The sequence below is a fragment of the Melanotaenia boesemani genome, chromosome 17 (assembly GCF_017639745.1).
Source record: "Melanotaenia boesemani isolate fMelBoe1 chromosome 17, fMelBoe1.pri, whole genome shotgun sequence".
In the NCBI taxonomy this organism is placed as follows: Eukaryota; Metazoa; Chordata; class Actinopteri; order Atheriniformes; family Melanotaeniidae; genus Melanotaenia; species Melanotaenia boesemani.
The window spans coordinates 6,314,439-6,322,334 of NC_055698.1; positions in this window are offsets into that span (position 1 = coordinate 6,314,439).

The window sequence follows — 7,896 nt, forward strand, 5'->3', positions numbered from 1 at the left end:
GGCAGAACATGACCAAATCCATTCCAACTTCGAAATAATTCGTTGCGTTGGATGTTGACGCTATGTTGTTGCTTAACGGTCGTTTTATTCGCCGGTAAGGAAACGTCAGACAGCAGAAGGTTAGGGTCACAGACAAGCTAACAGCAGCTAGCGGTGTCAGTGAGCTAGCTGTAGCTTAGGTCGTCGGCTAACAGGAGCCTGTGCTAACAGTTACCATGTTGTATTGTTTGCTTTAGCTGGGTCTCTGACCACACAAAGTTACTTCAAGCAGCTCACTAGTATTAGCATTTACCTGACGGCTCTTGGCGCTTGTTTTAAAAGGCTATATTGCTGTTTAAATTAGCTTTTCCAGTGTTGCAGTTATTGAGGTTATAGAAACTGAGAGGTTGGCCTTCTATCAGTGTATGTTCCCCAGCTGTGTAAGTTAACTTTACTAGCGTTACAATACCGTGTTTGTGCCAAATGCTGTCGAAAAACGAAGCAGTGCATTGCAGTGTTGTACCAAATAAGCTGTTCTGCAAGTTTATGGAACATAGAAAGCTAGCTTGTTAGTAGACTAAGTTATTTAGAAATATACTTGAGTCGTTGTTTGTAAGACCATAGCTTATTTATTGTTGCATTGTTATCTTTACAACAACCGCTTTAACATTGTTCTAAATGTTTTGGTATCATGTCATTGAAAGGCACCCTTGTCATCAATTTGGTGCACCAAGTCTTTGTCAGGATAGTGGAAATGTAATAAGAGGTGGGAAAAAAATTCTGAAGGGTTTTTCTTTTCTCCCTTTTTTGTGTCTTGTTAGGATAGTGAAATATGATAATCCAAGATAGTGTTGGGTTCACTTAAGACATAATCTGAGGCAGTCGGTTGTTATCCTGGTCAGATGGCCTTTTCCCCACAAGGTTTCCTGTTCCTCCAGTGCGTTTTTCATTGCTATGCAGTGACATACCAGTAGGATATCAGAAAATATTCATTTAGTTTTCAAATAAAGTGAAAGTATAGCTTTTTTTTTATTTCTCTTGCCAACTTAGATGGCTCGTAGCTATCTCTGACAGCTTTGTTAATTAGTTAATCAGGTGATCTTTAAAGGAAAGCTACTTAAAGAGGCCATCCTATGGTGTTGAACAAGCCACCTGGCTCATGCAACATGAGGAGGAATGACATTTTTCTTAAAGATGTAAATAGTGAAATAGAAGTGTTGGTAAAATTAAGGAAAAAATAACTGATTGCACCAAGAGCCTTGTGGTGCAGCATCAACCAGAGGCCAGCAGCAGTGTTTGCAGCTGCATTTTGGCCATGCATAAACAACTATAAGTAAGTCGTGATCATCTGGGCTGGAACATGAGGAAGTGAGATGGTTGGTCATTATAGAATTTCCTCAACTGCCTGAAGAAGAGTTGGAGGGATAATATTTCAAAGCACGACAACATTGTGCTCTCTGTTGCTGAGAACATTTGGAGCATCCTTTTAAAAAGGATCTGATGAAGGCACAATCATGAAATTTGGGCAGAATATTTATGAACTTACAAGCTCAATACATTACTTTTTTTGTAAGTAAAAGGGCCATATATATGGATAATTCTCTATTTACATTTTGAATATTTTGAGTTCAGTTGCCAACACTGTGACTATGCATGTGACTGAAGTTACAAATCAGTAGTTTGGGGCTGTAAACATCCCCGACTGGAAGCTGTCTATCCACAGAGCTTTCAGTCTGATGTTTGCGGCCGCCGACTGCCTCATGCCTGCATGGAAACGGAACAGTCAAGTAAATATGCAGTCTTCTTTGTCTTTTGTTTTGCCCCATTTCTGGCTTTTTTTAGAATTCGCTCCTGATTAGACCCTAGATGCCCTTTTTTAACCATAGTTTTATGTTTTAATGGCCTATACCTACTATAACACTTGCTCAGACTCAGTTCATGTAAACATCCTACACTCAGCTGGAGTCAGTTGCAGTTCAGGCTGAGAGAAGGTTGTTTACTTGCACTGGCTGGGAGATACACATGGACATGAAGACAGCAGGATCCTGGCATTTTCATAGAGGCCAAACATTATATATGCATGCAAAAAAAATGACAAGGAGTGTTGATTTGTGGTATGTGTACACTTTTATGCAGCAGTCTTGTGTAATTGCATCCATTTTCATCCTCCGCCTTCAGTTTGATGCTGCCTTCTTGACCATATTGTGCCGATTTAATCTGCCCTCAGACAGCACAGAAACAAATATGTAAACAAGTTCTTCAAACCTGCTGTTTTACAGTTAACCATGATGACAAACTGAGAGACAGAGGGCACAATACCTGCTACGCTGCCACAGCTACTAATGAATACAAATGTGACTCCAAGACACTGCTCATTACCTCGTATCTGTTGGGTTTGGGTTATGATGCTGCTGTTAATTGCTGTTGTGTTTTTTCCCTTTAGGCAGGAACAAAGCAAATCCTGCACACTGAGCCAAGAGTGAGAGGTTGGTTGTTAAAGTCTGCAAAGCCTGTATACACACAGTTTAAACATAGTTTTTATATAAGTGTCAGACTTGTAAATCACTGAAAACAGCAATAACTTTGTGAAGATCATTACTATGTGTGGAGATCAAGTGCCCAGACATTAACTGAGTCAAGTTTTATGGTTTTACAATATGAAACTTAACTGTGTGAAACTGTGTTGCCATCCTCACTAAAAGAAGTAAGGCAGAATGAGCTGCTCGTCAGCCTCATCAGATTTTCTCTTCCTGTTCTCATGTCAGCCATTTAAATAGACCACTATAAATAGAGGCCCTGGTGTGGAATCTATCCCAGCAGCCTATTTTCTGCTTTCATCCATTAATCAGCAACAGCAGGTAGGTTGATGAGCTAATGAGTTTTTTCTTTTTTTTTTTTCTTCAAGTTTTTTAGTGTTATATCAGAATCAGAATCAGAAATACTTTATTCAATGCATTACCAAAGTGTTGACACTAGTTTTGAGCAGTATTGTGGCATCACATGCAGCTATGACAAGACATTACTAGTTTTGTAAATTTCATTATAGAAATAATTTCATCATTTGTGTTTCACGTAGCTGTTCGAGGTTCATTTAGGAAAGACTTTGTTTTGTGTGCATGTAATTGATATAAAACCTGTTGAATTTAATAAAACTAGAAATGAGAATTACAACAAGTGATTGTCTTTTTTAATTACTAATGAGTAGTATATATAGTTTTATGCATGCATTTGGGAATGAAACCTGTTAGCAGGCATAACGTTTGGATTTGAAGAGAAGGCTGAAGTTCTGCATGTTGACCTCTAGATGTCAGTCTTTCACTGCTTTTCAAATAGAACTGTTTCCACCCCACTTTATAGGGTTGTAATAAGTTATTAGTCTCAATATTTTCAGCCCAACCTGAGCTTTAGGAATAAATATTCAGCAGTAAATGCACTTGACACTTTCAGAAGTGAAGGAATTAAACCACATATTACAAACTGTCTTAGAGACACAGGAAATCCCATATGTGGTAATCAGGAGAAAAAGGTTGTAGCTCTTAGTGACAAAGAGGATGTTTTAAAATAATTTAAATATACAAATTACATATACATATTAACATTTGAATATTTACATTTCCTGTAGTTTTATATTAACATTTCACAGGGTACCAAGTACATTTATTTTTTAGATTTTTAAGATATAGTTTGGATTTCACACAAAAAACATTTTTAATGAACAATATGATTAATTTTTAAAGATAAACTCATCTGGGTTCAGTCCTTTTAGGAAATAGGTTTTCCCTTAAATTTCTTTAATTCAACTTTTCACAACCCTTGTAATGTGCATATATATATATATATATATATATATCATTGGAAGTTTTGTTCAATAAAATCCTGATAATTCTAGAATTTAATATAAGTTTTGACAATTAAAACAAATCAAATTCATTCACAATGATTATGAGAAAATGTGAAAAAAAACAACATATGCCTAATAATTTGGAACACAGTATATGGTGCATTTAAGTGCTGGTGTAAAGCTGGGTCATCCGCATTTTTAACAGACTCATGCTTTTTTTATCTCACAGTGGGAAGGATGCTTTCTGTGTGAGTGTGTGTTAATCAGCCTTTGATCAGTTAGATGCATAGATTAACCCATGCATGCACATGCATTTAATGGTTTGCAAGCACAGTAGTCTCTTTGCACACAAAAATGCTCACTGATGTGAGGTTTAAGGTGAGACATCAACATTTGTGCAGTTTGTAATGTGGACACGTATTTTAAATCTTCAAATTATTTCATATTTGTGTCGATCTGGAAAAACACTTGCAACATTTGCTCAATATATATATATATATATATATATATATATATATATATGTTTGTTAACTTATATGTTAAAATATAAATAGATATATATTTAAAAAAAACAAACATACCCCCCGGTTTCATTTCGTTCTGCCAGTCCGTTTATTGTCTCACTGTCAGTCTTGCCTCTGTAGGGTTTTGTTTTGTAAGGTCAGTTTTTGTTATTAAACCTTGTTCCTGCACCGGTCTGCCTTCTGCCTCATCATCAGCCTGCATTTGGGTCCACACCTCTCACCCATGCCACAGGGCTAATGTTTGGATTAAGAATGGAGTCTCTACCACAATAGGGAAGTTAGATTACTCTAATAAGACCCCATTATAAAAACTTACATTGAGTTATTAGTTACCTTTTTATTTGAGAAGATGTGACAAGCAGGGCAGGATTAAAGACTTTATTTTTACCACAAGAAATCACAATGAACTTTGGAATGTAATCTGCGAGTATATACTCTGATCTTTTACAAATCTTTTATTAATAAGTTTATGTGACAGGGACAAATGCCTAAACCACTGCTAAATAAAATTATACAAAATTAATGCCAACCCCCTGTCCCCGGTTAGACTTTCAAAATGAAAACAGACAAAACAGTATTGAGTTTAAAATACTTAAACTATTAAAAAGGCATAGAATAAGGTCAGTGATTACAATGAAATATAAGATATCAAATACAGGATACAGCACAAGGATAAAGACAGGGACAAAAAGTAATTTTTTTGTCCCTGTTTGTGTGTGTTTGCGTGTGTGCTTCCATGTGTACAGATCACTGTGTACATACGTCTTTGAGTGGTATCAGTTTCAGCCTTTCCTTTGTATGCTTGTTAAAAACCTTAAGCTCTGCCAATTTCATGAGCTCACATGGTGATTCTTTCCATAATTATACACCTTTCACAGAAAAAGATGTTTCACCACATGTTGTTCGAGGTCTTGCTATAAGACAGTAACGTACTGCACCTCTAGTCCTAACTCCATGACTTTGTTTGTTCACCATTCGAGACACTTTTTCTGGTGCAAGCTTGTTTGCACACATTAAATTAACAAAACTGTCAAAACTTTGTAAATTATGTGCCCTCAGGATGAGGCCGTGATGCTATCTAATTGTTTTTTGATCCAGTATTTTTCCATATATATATATATTTATATATATATATATATAGCACTTAAACATATTCCCAATTATGTATGTGCTTGAATATGGCTGTGGCCTATTGTGCAGAATTCATGTTAAGGAATTCACAGCACTTTTCAGGGGACAGGGCTTTTGTCAATGCCAGGGAGAGATGAACCTCCAGCTGGTGATGTTATGTTTGATCTTTCAAAGCGGAAGTTTGCAGCAAGACGCCTCGATGCCTTGCTTCACCATGCAACAAGTCATGTGATTCTCTAAATGACGCTTCATGATGTCACAGGTGTATCACTGACCTGCCACGCCAGCTTTGGACTCAGGGCAGGGTTATCAGTTTCTTAGTGCACAGGGCACAATCCCTCCTACACTTCTGGATTTTTGGCAGGAGGAGATTTTGTGTGTGTGTAATTGCTGTAGTTTCACTGTGCAAGTGAGAATTTGGTATGATTAGCGTAGCATTACATCTACTGACAATCATACACATACAGTGGCATGACATTTAAATTTATACTGATTTACTTACACATACTTATATGGGTTACATATTATTAAGCACACATATAGAAAGATTAACAGCTTGTCAGTAGATCGGTGTGTAGAGAAAGTGTGAATATAAGAGTGTTTGTGTGATTGTGTAGTGAGTTTATGAGAGAGTGAGAGAAGAAGAGAAAGGGAGAATGGAGGCAGGGCCACCTAAAAGATTAAGAACTCATGTGTGAGAGCACTTGAACCTTAATACCTCAAAAAAGTGTCTGATTTGTGCACAAGAACTGGCCTTAAACAACAACACCTCCTAATGGCTGAGTTGCATTAGTCTATCTTAAAAATAATAAGAGAAAAAAAAGAGTTTCACATTCTGTTCTGATTTCTGGCTGGTGGAACTCAGAGTTCAAAATACAAATGAAGCAACAGTGGAGATACAGCTGTATTTTGGCTGAGGTCTACCTCTCCAGAGAAGACAGGTTAAAATACTGGAAATCAAGGGCAGCAGTTTATCCTAATATTTAAAGCTTGTCAAGAGATATCTAAACATGCAAGCTACTTCTGTGCCATGTGAAAGCTGAAGAGGTGGTAAAGAAGAGGAACAGAGCCTGACTCAGTTAAAATGATCCAGTTCTTAAATAAAAATGCTTGAATCCCCCAAATGTCCTTTTCAGCTTCATCTTTTTTTTTTCAGCTAGCATTTTGTTTTTTGTTAGTTTCTTCCAGATTTTTGCATTTATAAATATATTTTGTATTTCTATCAGTCTTGCACAAGCAAACAATATCTAATATATACAGTATTTTATACTGGCACAATCACGCTAAAACACAAGTATATTGTTAAGGTGTTCAAAAAGAAAAACAGTTCTATTCCAGGATGGACATAGAACATTTATTATGACACAGAGCTGTGTCTTACGGTTTCGTGGCACATTGCTGCTTCCTGCAGTTGCACCGCTGAAAGTTGGCCAGCAGATGTCATCAAGGCTCAGGTCAGAATGAGACGTGAGATCCATTATTATACATGATATAACACATTGCTAAGTTTCGTCTTCCCTGGCATCTGAGACAAACAAATACAACGATTAATGCATGCATTCAAAGATAGAAATCATAAATAAATATTACAATTACAACTGGACTAAGTTCTTAGGAACAATGAAAATTTTTAATCCCAATCATTTCATTTTCTGTGCGAAATTCAATAATGCATCAAAAGTAGTTCAGTGCATATTTTCAAATGATATATTATCAAAATCAGCTGCTTTTAAACAGCAGTATTCAGGGAGCATAGCAGCAGTTTATTTTATCTTTCATAGAGTCTTCATGGAGGCCAAAATAAAAAAAAAAAAAGTTTCTTTTTTAGCATTTTCAGCATCTTTGAAATCTGAGTAATAATGACCTTATTGCACATTATGAACACAACTAACACAGCATGAGTCATTGTCTATAAAACAATATTACTATTGTTAAATTTGTTTCCTTATGGCTTTATTTGCAGCTTTCTATTGTAATCTCTTATGAAAAAAGGAACCTGGAACTAACACAGCTTATCTATAAACAACAGCATTAAACACTAAATTTATTAATGACGAGAATATGGAAAGAGCCTGATCATCCCATCACATCCCACTTCTTCCAGCTTACTAAACAGTCATGCATTGTGCCTGAGACACGCATTTCAGCTTGTTCACATGCTCACACCCCATACTACGTAGATCGTAGTTTCTCATGCTGAGAAATTTAAGGCCAAAAAAGTCCAGCACAGACGTGTTTAAACTGGAAATCTTTTTCAGGTGTTGGAACATACAAGGATAGAAAAACAGCTACCGAACAGACAGTCAAGAGAGATTGCTGTCTCCGGGTTAGATGTAGGTCATTCTGCGTAATGTTGCAAACTCTAAGAGGAGTGTGTCGCCTCAAGCGAGCTAGCCTGACAGTATATTGCACACAGCCGTA